This window comes from Zingiber officinale, chromosome 8A (assembly GCF_018446385.1).
Source record: "Zingiber officinale cultivar Zhangliang chromosome 8A, Zo_v1.1, whole genome shotgun sequence".
NCBI lineage: Eukaryota > Viridiplantae > Streptophyta > Magnoliopsida > Zingiberales > Zingiberaceae > Zingiber > Zingiber officinale.
The window spans coordinates 139,848,924-139,863,416 of record NC_056000.1 but is presented as its reverse complement, the minus strand read 5'-3'; the positions used below and the strand labels follow the sequence as shown (position 1 = coordinate 139,863,416).

General features: G+C 44.2%; 1 protein-coding gene and 1 long non-coding RNA gene across 3 annotated transcripts in view; one reads left to right on the top strand and one right to left on the bottom strand.

Annotated features, from left to right (window-relative positions):
* Window positions 1-14,493, bottom strand: part of LOC122010423 (probable WRKY transcription factor 21) — a 37,995-nt gene that overhangs the window by 15,487 nt on the left and 8,015 nt on the right. For both annotated transcript variants that reach the window (XM_042566955.1, XM_042566954.1), the window contains exons 4-5: window positions 12,594-12,758; window positions 12,204-12,299 (exon numbers count right to left, since the gene is read on the bottom strand). The gene's annotated coding sequence lies outside the window, so the exon portion shown is untranslated. The remainder of the gene's footprint in view (window positions 1-12,203; window positions 12,300-12,593; window positions 12,759-14,493) is intronic.
* On the top strand, window positions 10,995-11,559 carry LOC122010425. Its single transcript, XR_006119890.1, has 3 exons — window positions 10,995-11,103; window positions 11,168-11,359; window positions 11,448-11,559. It is a non-coding gene; the product is annotated as an uncharacterized LOC122010425 (long non-coding RNA).

The following is a 14,493-nucleotide window of genomic DNA, read 5'->3' as shown; positions in this document are numbered from 1 at the left end:
TCATTCCACTAGAGAACTATTATTGAACTACCGCACCAATCCCAAATTACATTTTTGGGCTCCTTCTTATTATAAGTGTGTTAGTCTCCCTGTGTTTAAGATGTCGAATGTCCACTAATTAAGTGAGTTACTGACAACTCATTTAATTAATATCTTAATCCAAGAGTAGTACCACTCAACCTTATCATCATGTCGGACTAAGTCCACCTGCAGGGTTTAACATGACAATCCTTATGAGCTCCTCTTGGGGACATTATCAACCTAGTATCTCTAAGACACAGTTTCCTTCTATAATCAACAACACACACTATAAGTGATATCATTTCCCAACTTATCGGACTTATTGATTCATCGAACTAAATCTCACCCATTGATAAATTAAAGAAATAAATATCAAATATATGTGCTTGTTATTATATTAGGATTAAGAGCACACACTTCTATAATAACTGAGGTCTTTGTTTCTTTATAAAGTCAGTATAAAAGAAACGACCTCTAATGGTCCTACTCAATACACTCTAAGTATACTAGTATAATTATATAGTTAAGATAAACTAATTCCTAATTACACTACGACCTTACAATGGTTTGTTCCTTTCCATTTTGGTCGTGAGCTACTGTTTATAATTTATAAGATACTGATAACATGATCCTCTGTGTGTGACACCACACACCATGTTATCTACAATATAAATTAATTGAACAACTACATTTATCATAAATGTAGATATTTGACCAATGTGATTCTTATTTCTAGATAAATGTTTATACCAAAAGCTAGGCTTTTAGTATACATCCTAACAATCACAATTTCTTTCACCGACCGGCGGAGGAAATGAAAGCAGCTACCGTGTCCTGTCCGTTCGATCAATGGGGAATGGATATTATGGATCCGTTTCCTATGACGACCGGGTAGTGGAAATTTCTACTAGTGGCGGTCGATTATTTTTCCAAATGGGTGGAAGTCGAGCCGCTAGCCAGGATCACCGAGCAGATGGTCAAGAAGTTTATCTGGCAACATATCATCTGCCGGTTCGGCGTCCCCCGTCGACTTGTTTTCGACAACGGGCGACAATTCGCGGAAAAGTTGCTTGATGATTGGTGCAAAAGCTATGGCATCGAACAACACTTCACGTCCGTGGCATATCCCCAAAGCAATGGTCAAGCCGAAGTAGTCAACCGGGAAATTCTTCGCATTTTGCGTGCTCGGCTCGACCATTTGGGAGGAAGCTGGGTGGATGAAGTGTCAAGCGTCTTATGGGTCATCCGCACGACCCCAAAGGAAGGAATGAGCGTCACGCCTTTCCATTTGGTGTATGGCGGCGAAACGGTTATTCCGGTCGAAGTCGGCGTCGAGTCCGTCTGGATCCAGAATTATGATGATGATAACGCCGAGCGGAGGAACATGGAGCTGAATTTGGTCGAGGAAGAGCGAGCCAAGGCGTCCGTCCGGCTGATGGCGTACCGGCAACGGATGAAGCAAAACTACAACCGGCGCGTAATCCCCAGAGCATTCCAGGTTGGCGACCTTGTCTGGAAGAAAGTAAAGCCGGTCAGCGACGTCGGCAAGCTGGAGGCTCCTTGGGGGGGCCCCTTCAAAGTCATCGAAAAGCTCCGCTTGGGTGCTTATTATTTGGAGGATGAAGACGGACGGCGGCTAGATCGACCATGGAGCGCGAATCATTTCCAGCCGTACCGAGCTGGGTGAGAGGTGTGCTGATGTAATTTTATATATGTTTTGGTCTCCTATGCCCTTGTAATGCAGGAAGCAGAAATGATAAAAGGATGGCAAATAGCTTCGCCGAACGGCAGTGTTAATATTTGCCTTAAAGGCCGTCGAGCTCCGACGTTAAAAATCGAGAGACGAGCCGGCGTCTATAAACCCTCCGAGCGGAATACCGTCGAGATCCGACGTTAAAAATTGAGAGACGAGCCGGCATCTATAAACCCTTCGAGCGGAAGATCATCGAGCTCCGACGTTAAAAATCGAGAGACGATCCGGCGTCTATAAACCCTCCGAGCGGAATACCGTCGAGCTCTGCCGTTAAAAATCAAGAGACGAGATCATCGAGCTCCGACGTTAAAAATCGAGAGACGAGTCGGCGTCTATAAACCCTCCGAGCGGAATACCGTCGAGCTCCGACGTTAAAAATCGAGAGACGAGCCGACGTTTATATATATTCCGAGCGGAAGACCGTCGAGCTCCGACGTTAAAAATCGAGAGACGAGTCGTCGTCTATAAATCCGCCGAGCGGAAGACCGTCGAGCTCCGACGTTAAAAATCGAGTTGCGTCGGATAAGACAATAAAATCGCTGATCGGCCAGGTAACCAAAGGTACTTGGCGAACAGCTAGCGTAAATTTCAGTTGCGAAAAAGTATACATTCATCCGAGCAGACTATCCACGAGAAATACTCCGTAAAAACCCCTTTCGAACACAAGAAAGGTGGGATGAAGGGAGAATTGCGAGGAGAAACAGGCGAATATAAACGGTAGTTAGCGAGCCGAGCGGACAACACGCATATGGACTAGCAAAGGGAAAGGCATAGCATTATAGAAAATAAGGCCGAACGGCCTAGTTACAAAAAGTGATAGTTTTTTAGCCGAGCGGCTGGATTACATACAAACTACTCCAAATAATCATAAAGCGTCGTCGGGATGTCGTTGAGAAGTGTCGTCTGGTCCTTAGCCGGGATGACTGCGGAGTCGGGAAGTTGTCCCTTGGACTTCAGGTATTTCGTCGTGGCATTCATGGCAAGCTCAAAGGCCATGTACATCCGCTCGCAGACCTTCTCCAAAAATTCAACCGAACGGATGTATTTCTGTTGCAGGGCAGCAACCCGACTTGGTTCGACCTCCTAGTATTCTTTAAAGGCCGCTCGGGAAGCATCGGCGACTGCCTTGTGTTCTTGTAAAGCCGCCTCGAGCTCTGCCACCTCGTTTGTTCGGGCAACCTTCTCTTTGGCCAGTTGGTCCATCAGCTCCTTCACTTTCTGCTCCAGCCCCCGAACCTCGACATTCTTTTTCTCCAGATCGGAGATGGCCGTGTTTTTCGAGTGGTGACCAAGTTTATTTTTTGGTCGAGCGACTTGACTTGCCGCTCGAGCTCGGCCAAAGCGTGGGCCTGATCGGCTGTCTTCTTCTGCTCGGCCGCCAACAAATCTTGAGCCTTCTTCATCTCCTTCTTCAGCTCGGCATACGAGGGGCCTTGAGAGCCAGACGGACCGCTTGCAACCTTCAGTTGTCTCAATTCCTCGTCCACCATCGCCAGGCGGTTAGAGAAAGCTATCTCCTCCACCCATCTTTGACGAAAAAGAGAATATAAGTTGTCAGTGGCCGATCGGAAAGAATGCATACAAAACTTTGGGAGGAAAACGAACTTACCCCCGTGGCCTCTTGCATATGGCTGTTAGCCAAATTGCGGAGGGGGATCATCGCGACGCGCGCCTGAGCGTCGGCCCACATCTCGGCTAGGAGCCCCTTCAGGGTGATTGTGTGCTCGGGGGCGGTTGGGCGATCGGCCTCGGGTAGCAATTTTTCAGTCGGAAGGTGAAGTGTAACCCGGACAGTGCAGCCATGACCGGGGGTCGTCCGAGCGGATGATGGGAGAGGATCAGAGGCCGGCGCCAAAAACTGGGATAAAATGGTTGAACATTGGACTTGACGGGGAGCAGGCGGAAGGGAGCTGATCGGAGCGGCTTCAATTGGGTCCACGGACGCATCTAATTGGGAGGGAGTCCGATCGGACGAAATAGTCTCCATTGCCGGAGCCTTGCCTCGCGAATCCGCTGTGGCCCGTTCGGGCGGTTGGACCGCGGACGTGGCCGATCGGAGGGGAGTCTCTACTCGGCGCCTTTTTTGTCAAAGAGGACGCTCTCCTGCCTGAGTGGAGCCTTCCTCCCGGGCGGAAGGCTCTTGGCTAATAGTTGCTCCCACCGCCGGCTTCGGGAGAGAAGCCTGAGCGGCCGACTCTTTATGAGTCCCGTTCTCCCCTTCATGCGAGCTGACCGGTTGGATTCCGAGCGTCTCCATTTCTTTGGCAGCCGCGGCTTCGAGCGCCGCCGCCTTTTTCTTCAGAATACTAGCCATGACCGACTCCATGATAATATTCGCTGCAAAGGAAAAAGAAGAAAATCAGTTAGCAATCAAGGCAAATGTTCAAGTAAAATTCTTACCGAAGCCGCTCGGAAGGAGGATTCTGATCGGACTTAAGCCGAATATGTACATAACCCCTTCTGGGAGGAATTTGTTGATGTCGAACCGCAGACCGGCAAGCATATTGGCAGCGTGTAGATAATCCGGCCGGGTCTTGAATCTTTTGAGCTCTGGGGAGGTTGGTGGTCCGATCTACCACTTCGTCAGGAAGGGGGCCCGCTCGGGCATGCGGAGATAGAAATAAAATTCTTTCCAATGCTTATTGGAAGAAGGAAGTTTATTGAAGAAAATTAGGTCGGGCCGAGCCTGGAACATATATGTGTCCAGCTCGGACTGTTTAGGGTAATAAAAATAATAGAAAACCTCCGGTCGGAGGGGGATATTGTGGATTCTGAACAGGACAACGACGCCGCATAAAAGGCGGAAGGTATTGGGGACTAGGCTTCCGAGCGGAATGCCGAAAAAGTTGCAGACGTCAACGATGAAAGGATGAATGGGAAATCGCAGACCGGTTGTGAACTGATCGCGGAAAACACAAAAGACTCTGCGCGGCGGTTTATGAGGCCGAGCGGAGGGACCGGGTAAAATGACTTCGAAATCAGAAGGGATGTCAAAGTTTTCTATCAAAAGATCGGCGTCGCGCCGATCGAAGCGCGACTTCATGGTAGTGTACCATGGGCTGAGGGTTTGGTTTTCGAGTTGAGAAGATTGGATCATTATCCGAGCGGACGAAACCAAAAAAGACGAAGGCAGAAGATAAAAGCAAGATGGCAACGGAACAGTATCCCGAAGACGGAAACTTGGGAAAGAAATGCAAAGAAAATGTCGGAAACAAAGAGGGAAAGAAAGAGAACCTTGCAACGAAGAGGAGGATCAAAGAAAGAGCACCGGAGATCGCCGGAAAGCTGGAACGCGAGAAGCTGGGGGGCACGCAAGAGCAAGAGTGCGACGAAGGGAGAAAACGGAGCTTTTTATATGGTGGAGCCCAAGCGGCCTCCACCGTTGGATCCAGGTCGCGAGAATCGGAGCACTCATAGCGCAGTTCATTTCGAACTGTCTCGATCCCATCAGAACACCATGCCGCCGCCGTATGATGACGGCAGCATCGCCACGTGGAATTCAACCACTGGAACGCATTTAATGAGCGCGTGCTAGACCTTAATGATGGAGATTGACGGAAAATTCGAAGAGATGCTGAGTAACGGTGGCGTTGACTGACGTTTTGGCTGCCCCTGGTTTCCGAGCGGATGGTAGTTGCAGCACGCCGCTCGGCCCAACTAATGGTCCAGTCAGTCGGACTAATCGTCTCTTTCGACTAGACTTGAAAGGGAGGCAAGTGATCCGGCGGTAAGAACAGGGACCCCCCTTTGAGGGAAGTCAACGCCACGTAGAAGTCAAAGGGTCGAACGGCCGACCGGAGAAGGGGAGACCGGTCGGCCGAACGGGGTCTCATCGGAGTCAAAGGCACCCGGCGAGGAGTCAGGGTTCCGACGCTCGTTGAACAGGATTGTACGGCCGAGCGGGTAGCCCACTCGACCGAAGGCATAAGGTAACAATACTGCGAACAGTCTCCATAGAGCACACTACCGGGAATATCCTAAGTGGACCAGCACATATGACCGGCCGGACGCAAGGGGTGCCGACCGGCCGGACACTCGGCATGGAGTAAGAAGAGACAACAGGACAAGGAAACATCCTTTGACAGCGGGTATGGCCAACGAGCGAGCCATACGCAAGATCTTATGACAGGGTTCCGCTGTCCCATCAGAGACGTGCTCGGACTGTAGCAGTAAGGGGTCAGGTAAGCTTTTCTGACAAGCCCATATTGAGGTATGGGCTGAGGACACGTATTCACCTCGATATGTGTGCGTGGGCCCCTTTCTAGCTCTATATAAAGGGCCTCACACATCACCAGAGATACGCATTCTACAATACTTGGAGCCACCCCTTTGTTGTCCACTTGCCTGACTTGAGCGTCGGAGGATCGTCGCCGGGAACCCCTTCCCGGCCCGATTTCTTTGCAGGTTCGCCGGAGGTTCGTACGACCGGTCGGGGATCTACGTCAGCAACGCGGAGAGCGCCACGTGCCCAGCGTCCGTTGATTCATCGTTCGGACAGGATCAAACTCGATAATAGAATCGAGAAATGCCTCGTTCTTCGAACATATGTTTCCGTATAAGACCCGAGAAGATGTTAGCTCCTCAAAGTGAGCATATGAAACACAAAGTGAAGATGATGATGAGGAACCAGTGAAGGTTGAGCTTAGACGGAGCAAAAGAGCTAAGGTAGAAAAATCCTATGGATCGGATTTTATCACTTTCATGTTGAAAAGTGAGCCCCGAAGTTACTCAGAAGTTATAGGCTCTTCTGATGGACCTCATTGGAAAGAGGCAATTGCATATGAGATAGACTCTATCTTGTAAAATCACACTTGGAAACTTGTGGATCTTCCTCCTGGAAATAAATCACTAGGTTACAAGTGGATCTTCAAGAAGAAAATAAAATCAGATTGCACAATTGATAAGTATAAGACCAGATTGGTAATCAAATGATACTAACAATAAGAAGGTCTAGATTACTTTGATACGTATTCTCCGGTATCGAAAATAACTTCCATTAGAGTATTGTTGGCTATTACCACTCTATGGAATCTCGAAATACATCAAATACATGTAAAGACAACCTTTCTAAACGGAGATTTAGAAGAAGAAATTTACATGGAGCAACCAAAAGGGTTTTCTGTGCCAGGACAGAAAAACAAGGTTTGTAGATTGGTGAAATCATTATATGACTTTAAATAAGTACCAAAGAAGTGACATGAAAAATTTAATAATGTCATGAAGGAATGTGAATTCAAGATTAATGTATGTGATTAATGTGTCTACATGAAAGTCACAGAGAATGATCTTGTGCTTATATGTAGATGACATACTTATCATTGGAAGTAATGATAAGATAATCAAATCTACTAAAGATATGTTAAACTCAATATTTGACATGAAAGACATGAGCCTAGCTGATGTGATTCTAAGAATCAAAATTCTTATAATAATAGAAGAACTTGTTCTTAGTCAGTTCTATTACGTGGACAAGATTCTTAAAAAATTCACCAAGGGTGATACTGCGTTGGCATGAATGCTGATAGATACGAATCAACATCTATCAAAAAATCGAGGTAAAAGTATCTCTCAGATAGAGTACTCTCAAGTGATTGGAAGTCTGATGTAGTTGATGAGTTGTACACGATCAGACTTGGCCTACGCAGTAAATAAACTAAGTAGATACACAAGTAATTCCGGTGTTGAGCACTAGAAAGGGATAACAAAAGTATTGAGGTACTTGAGGTATACTCGTGAATATAGACTGCACTATATAAGATATCCTGTTGTGATCGAAAGATACATCGATGCGAGTTGGATATTTAACATAAAAGACTCTAAGTCTACGAGTGAATATGTATTCACTCTTGGAGGTGCAACCATATCTTGAAAATCTTCTAAGCAAACGATAATAACCAGATCCACGATGGAATCTGAGTTTGTAGCTTGACAAATGTGGTGAAGAGACTGAATGACTACGACAGTTCTTAGAAGATATTCCTAGATGACCAAAACCTGTACCGGTAATTTACATGCATTGTGATAGTCAATCAGCAATCAGTCGAGCACAGAGACATCTGTATAATGGTAAATCTAGACATATACGTCGTAGACATAATATTATTAGACAACTACTCTCAACGGGAGTTATCGTTGTTGACTATATGAAGTCAAAGGATAACCTAGCAGATCTGTTAACTAAGGGATTAAACAGAGAGTTGGTTGCAAGCTCATCGCGGAGGATGAGTTTGATGTTGATGAAAAATGTTGGTGCAAAGGAAACTCAACCTATGTAAACTGGAGATTCCAAGAACTAGGTTCAACGGGACAACCTAACTGTATCGACAAAGTTGCTCATTGTGGGGTAATGTTCCAATGAATCAGGAAAGGATGGAGATTAAGCACACGACTTTTAATGATCCAAGAAGAGTAATGTGGAATACTCTTAAGAGATCATCTATGTGAAAAAGAAGTGATGTCGCTTCGAAGAGAATTGGAGACACAATTCTTAAAACTTCTCACAAAATCAGGCGTGTTCATGACCAAGAATGAACACACTCATGAAAATTGAGTTGTATCAAGGAGAGTCTTGGGTGAGATATGTCAATGCTTACACAAACGGCAGAACAGTTCAAAGACATCGCGTCTACTGTCAGCTAGTAAGCAAACAGATCTTCATATGGGAAGATTCAAAGGATAAAACCTACCTGTCATATACTGGACTCAACTGCTGAATACTATCATATACCCTATCTCCATTCATGTGGGGGATTGTCAGATATATGTGAATGGAGAAAATGTGGAAGAGGTATGAAGCTCCATTGTGAATAAGACTTTAGTCCCACAGTGGAAGTTTCAAGGCATATTGGTTAGTTTATATTGATTCACATGCATTGATGATATAAACAAATATATAGGGAGAGGCTCTCTCTCACGCATGGGTGCACGGGAGTGCAAATCCAAGGCCTTGATTGCACTGAACTATGTTGATTCGTGTGTGAGCGTGACCTGCACACGTCGAATGCTAGACCGGTAGGGGCAAAATTTGTTCAAGTGAAACAACCAACATTTTGTTACATAGACTTTTTACTTCTTATTTAAGGGTGTAACAGATGCATTAAATTAAAAATTAATGCAGCCGAGTGAAACATTGACGTTTTACAGCTGACAAATAATGATTATTAAATGATCATTAATGCTGTCCATTGGTCTGAGCTCCTATATAAGGAGGTTATGTCCATAGACAAAAGGTTACACACTCAAAAAGTTGAAGCTCTCCATCTACGTTCCCCTTCTCTTCTGTCGTGCATCTCTTGCTAGGTGGTGTGTCCGTGCTAGTAGTCGGGTACCTTTTAATTCGCCGTAACCATCAATGCTTGGTGGGGATCACGGTTCACCGTTGTATCTTGAAAAACAGACGACCCGAGGAAACCTCAAAACACAGCAGGAGATGGGGAGAATCTGTTTCACGGAAACCGCGACCCTCACAGGCCTCGGTCCATCCGCCTACTCAAATTCCACATTCGCTCGGCCGCTAACTCAATCGGCATTTGCATTCGCTCGGTCATTAACTCAGTTGGCCTTTTTGATCGATCGGCTGCATGCTCGTTTGGCCGCTCGGTCATTTGGTCTGTGACTCGCCCGTCCGGCTCGCTCAGTTTGCTCAACCGCTCGTCCAGTTCGCTCGATCGCTCGCTCGACCGCTCGCCTAGTTCGATTGGTCGTTCGCTCGCTTGCCCGGCCGCCCGCTCGGTCAGTCCGCCCGATTGGCCACTTGCCCGGCCGCTTGCTCAATTCGCTTGGCTGGGCACTCATTCACTCGGTCGTTCGCTCGCTCGGCCTTTTTGTCCGCTTAGTCGCAAGCCTGTCCGACCGTACGCTTGCTTGGTCTGCTCGGCCGATCACTTGCTCAGCTGCTCACTCGGTCTGCTTGATCGCTCGGCCTTCGACTCGGTTGAACATTTGGCCAATCTGCTTGCTCAACCGCTCTGCCCACTCGGCACTATGTAGTCTGCCTTCAGCGCTTGACAGAAAACCAGCCCCTGCTGGCAGCCTGAGATTATCTGCTCAGGTCATCTTGATAGATAAGTTGAATTTAATTTGATGTATTTAAATTCAACTAATTCTCTAAATCTCCGGCAACATATTGTTTTATCCAATACTAAGAGCTAGTAGTCACTCGTGATTTACCTTCTCCGTATTAACCTAAGGACGGATTAGCGAGAGCATTGAGACAACCGAAACACCTTTTACCACATTATCCATGTCTATCTAATCTCTATTTTATTTAACGCTTCATTTCATACCAAACAAAAAATAAATAAAATAAAATAAAATCCAACGAAAATGTTACTTTTAAAACTAAACAAATAAACTGCAAAATTTTACTTTCCAAAAGAATATAACAAACTAACTCATGCACTTAGAAATCACTCTATAATCATAAAAGTTTAAGTAATATCTATTAAATGAGGCTAGCAAGTCAAAAATAAACGAAGATAAATGGATAAATTAAAAACTATATCTTAAGTAGAGAGTAAGGCAACAATATAGAATCCACACATGTATGAAACTTGAGGCAACCACAAGCATACCTTTCGAAGCATTTAATGAATCCACACATTTTCACATGCATTTTGTTGTGAACTCAATTATAGCAATAGAACAGTTTGTTTATATAAAAAGAAGGGTCTCCCTTTCTCTGTGCAAATGCACCTCTCATCCTTCATAAGTAGTGTGTGCATTGTATTCTTCTTCAAACTCTAAACTTCAAGAGGTTAGCAATGGTGAGACACTTCTTATTCTACTATACTTCATTTTGTTGTCTTTTTTCTTTTAGAAATAATTTTAGTTTAGAGTTTTCATTCTTGTATTCGGCATTATTTTTGATGTTTCAAAATTTTCATTCAAGTCAAGTTAATAGAATTTTTCAAACATTCCTGGCTCTAAAGCTTCCTACTCTTCTCTTCTCTCTTCCTACCTCGTGCATTCCTCCTCGCTCGGAAACAAAGTGAGGCTTTTCGGTGAAATTTTCTCTCTTTTTTTTTTGTATCATTGAGATAATTTATTTACTATCAATATAGGCTCGAATGAATAACTACGGGGACTATAACATGGGTCAAGGATACAATTGGGAGAGGATGCGACCCTCTAACAACATGGACCAAGGGCCGAATTGGGATGGGACGAGGATGACTACTGACATCACAAGGATTGAAATCTACTCAAGGGGAGCAATTGAGACGGTTAAAGTACATTATCCTAATCAAGAGTTCTCGACTTTTCCTAATCCTTGTGCTAACTACCCTAATTACTCTGGGGGAGTACCAAGCAGCTATGGACCAAACAAGGTATGAATAATTTGCTCTTTCTCATCTTTCTTCTTCCAAGTTTAATCATGATAAATACGGCTAGATTGGAGCAATCAAGGTCGGTGATTGGGGCGCCAACGTCGGCAACCAATGGGACATGGGGCCAGTGAACAAGATCACAAGCATCAAGATCCATTCTGGGGCCGTTGTAGACTCGATCGAATTTACTTACTTGATGAACGCATCCATCCAATCAACTCCAAGATATGGTGGACGGGGCGGTAACCCAGTGCAAGTTCGTTATTGCTTCCAAATCGATTGCTTTTTTTAATTTACTACCATCCAAATTAAACTAATTTATTTATTTCTCTCTTTTTTTTTAGATTGATCTCAAAGAGGGAGAGTACCTGAGCTGCATGAGAGGCTACATAATTTTAAACTACCTGGGATTGCCTTGCATAAGCCAAATCATATTTGAGACCAACTTAGGGAATTATGGGCCCTATGGGAAAGGGAGTGGGGTGCCCTTTGCCCTTCCTGTGCTAGAAGGCAAAATTGTGGGTTTCTTTGGACGTGCAGGGGACTTCATCACCTCAATTGGCTGCTACATTATTCCTAATTGATCTAATTAATTGCAAAATTAAGGGTTGGATTAGGTTTCATGGAGTATTTGGAGACAATGTTAGCACTAATTAGATGTTGTAATAATACCTAAATAATGGCAGTAGATTTGGTGGCAAAATACTTATGTATTTGTGATCAGTGAGCTATTGATTTAATTTCAGATTTCTTTGTGTTTAGTATTTGAGTCAAATAAAGAAAAAAATGTCTTAAGCCATTGGTTCAACTGGTCAACCCAAAACTAGAAGTCGATCAAATCAGATGAGATTTTCGGCTGATTCAATAAAAAAAACATGGTCCAATATTCTCCACAATTACTATTTTGCCTCCTAATTGCTATCAAAACACAAATTTAGTGTCAAACCTACTGCTATTGAACTCAGACTCAGGTATGAATATCTAAAATAGATGTGGATCTATGTGGTAACATGATTGTTTTTCAAATTGTTTACAAGCAATAAATGAAGAAATTATGCAATGAACAAGTGAAAAGGGTTAAGGGTAAACGTTAGAATCACCTTGGAATCTTGAGGATCCATCTTTAAAGATTCATTGAGCCAGAAAGTCAACCTTACGTCGACAAACTCGAATTGGCCGTGGCACATGATACCCACCTGAATTCACCACCAAATAAGAGATCCATGTAAATTCTAACTAAGATTTATCATACATGAAAATATCTAGTCAATAGTTATACGAGATGACAAGAGAAAAATCAACAATGACATTATGTCCAGTTATATATCAATTGACTTCTCCAAAGTTACATCTAATAGATTTGACTACTTTTACTTGTAACTACTTCGATGTATCTGAACTATCAAACATCTTATGATGTTACCATCAAGTCTCAAAGTGTTTCATTCAAATCCTAACTCATGAACTTTAAGCAGACTAGCATTGCTTACCTCAGCTTATGGTCAAGATCAAGCTTCCTGGCAAGGTAATTCTGGATGAAATAAACAGACATATGCTTAAGATGCATTTTCTTATGATTTTCCTTGCTTCCATCATCCAAACAGAAATGAACTTAAGCAATGAACCATGTTTAGCACAATGGTGAATCTTTTTCCCTGCAAAAATTGTATCGATAAGAATGAAACTATATGCAAGAGAATGCAAGAAGAAACAAAAGTCCATAACTGATTGGTGGTACCAAAATCAGGATAGAGTTGAACAGAGACATAGAGAAATCCAAAAGACATTGTTTAACTAAATGTCTCACATCATCAGTGGAAATGTTGTCTGAGAAAAGAACAGCAATTTGTCCACAGGTTTCACCAACGGAAGTAATGCTATCAATTCAACACACAAAACCTTATAGTTTTCTAAACAAAATCAATTCCTGAGTCAATCCAAATGCCTCTAACAGACATCCTTGATCTTGTCCCTAACTTCGTTATTTCTTTCAAGCGGACTCAATTAGAGGAACTCTTTTGATTTTCTTTGTGCCATTGAATGTATTCACCTAATGCTTTCTTCAATTCACAAAATGAACATGTTGTGTCCAAAGAATGTCCACATATCTCTACAATGGTATGATATTATCGACTTTGGGTCTAGGCCCTCATGGCTTTGCTCTTGGGCTCTACCCAAAAGGCCTCATGCTAATGGAGATATCTTGCATCCTTTTAATCCCATGATCTTTACCAATCTTTCTAATGTGGGACTTTGATTGAAACCCAATAATCCTCCCCTCAAACGAAGGACCACAATTACTCTCATAGTCTGGGCCTCCCCGCAAGCATCCGGTCATCCTGACCTGCTCTGGGCCTCCCCGCAAGCATCCGTGCCCGGTTACCTTGACTTACTTCGGGCCTACCTGCGAGCATCCGGCCACCCTGACTTACTCACCTCACCGCAAGTACCCGGTCACTCTGACCTTCTCCAGGCCCCCTCGCAAGTACTCGGTCATCCTGACCTGCTTCGGGCCTCTCCGTGAGCATCTGGTCACCCTGACCTACTTGCCCCCTGCAAGTGTTCGGTCACCTTGACCTGCTCTGGGCCTCCCCGCCAGCATCCGCGCTCGGTCACCTTGACCTACTCCGGGTCTACCTGCGAGCATCCGGCCACCCTGACCTACTCGCCTCACCGCAAGTACCCGGTCACCCTGACCTGCTCCAGGCCTCCCCGTGAGTATCCGGTCACCCTGACCTGCTTCGGGCCTCTCTGCGAACATCTGGTCACCCTGACCTGCTCCAGGCCTCCCACGAACATCCGGTCACCCTGACCTACTCCGGGCTGTTGGTTGCTACTCGGAAAGCCTAGAGGTTCCACTGTACAAAAATTTTGTACAAAGGTCTGAACCTTTTCCTAGCTACCATGTGTTCTTTTAAATTAAATTTTGGATCGCCTGCAGAACTTAACACGTTTGATCCAAAACTTAATCTATTTGTTCTTTTAGGTTTTGACTTGGATCTCCTGCGGAACTTAACACGTTCGACCCAAGTCACCTTAAGTTATTAATTCCATTAAATATTAATTTCCATAATCGGTTCCTAGTACTGACGTGGCGAGGCACATGGCCTTCTTGGATATGAGAGCAACCACCACCGACTAGACAAAACCTTTTATAGAAAGCTAATATTTAATTTCCTAAAATAACTTTAGATTAACCGAAAAGAACAATCAAATCACAAGGGAAAAGAAAAACAAAAGAATACTATATCGAAAACAAATTCGAAACACTAAAATCGTATGCCTCTTGTATTTGGTATTATTTCCAAAAATAACTAATATGATGCGGAAAGGAAAAATACTAGTTATACCTTTTAGAAAGACCTCTTGATCTTCTATCGTATTCCTCTT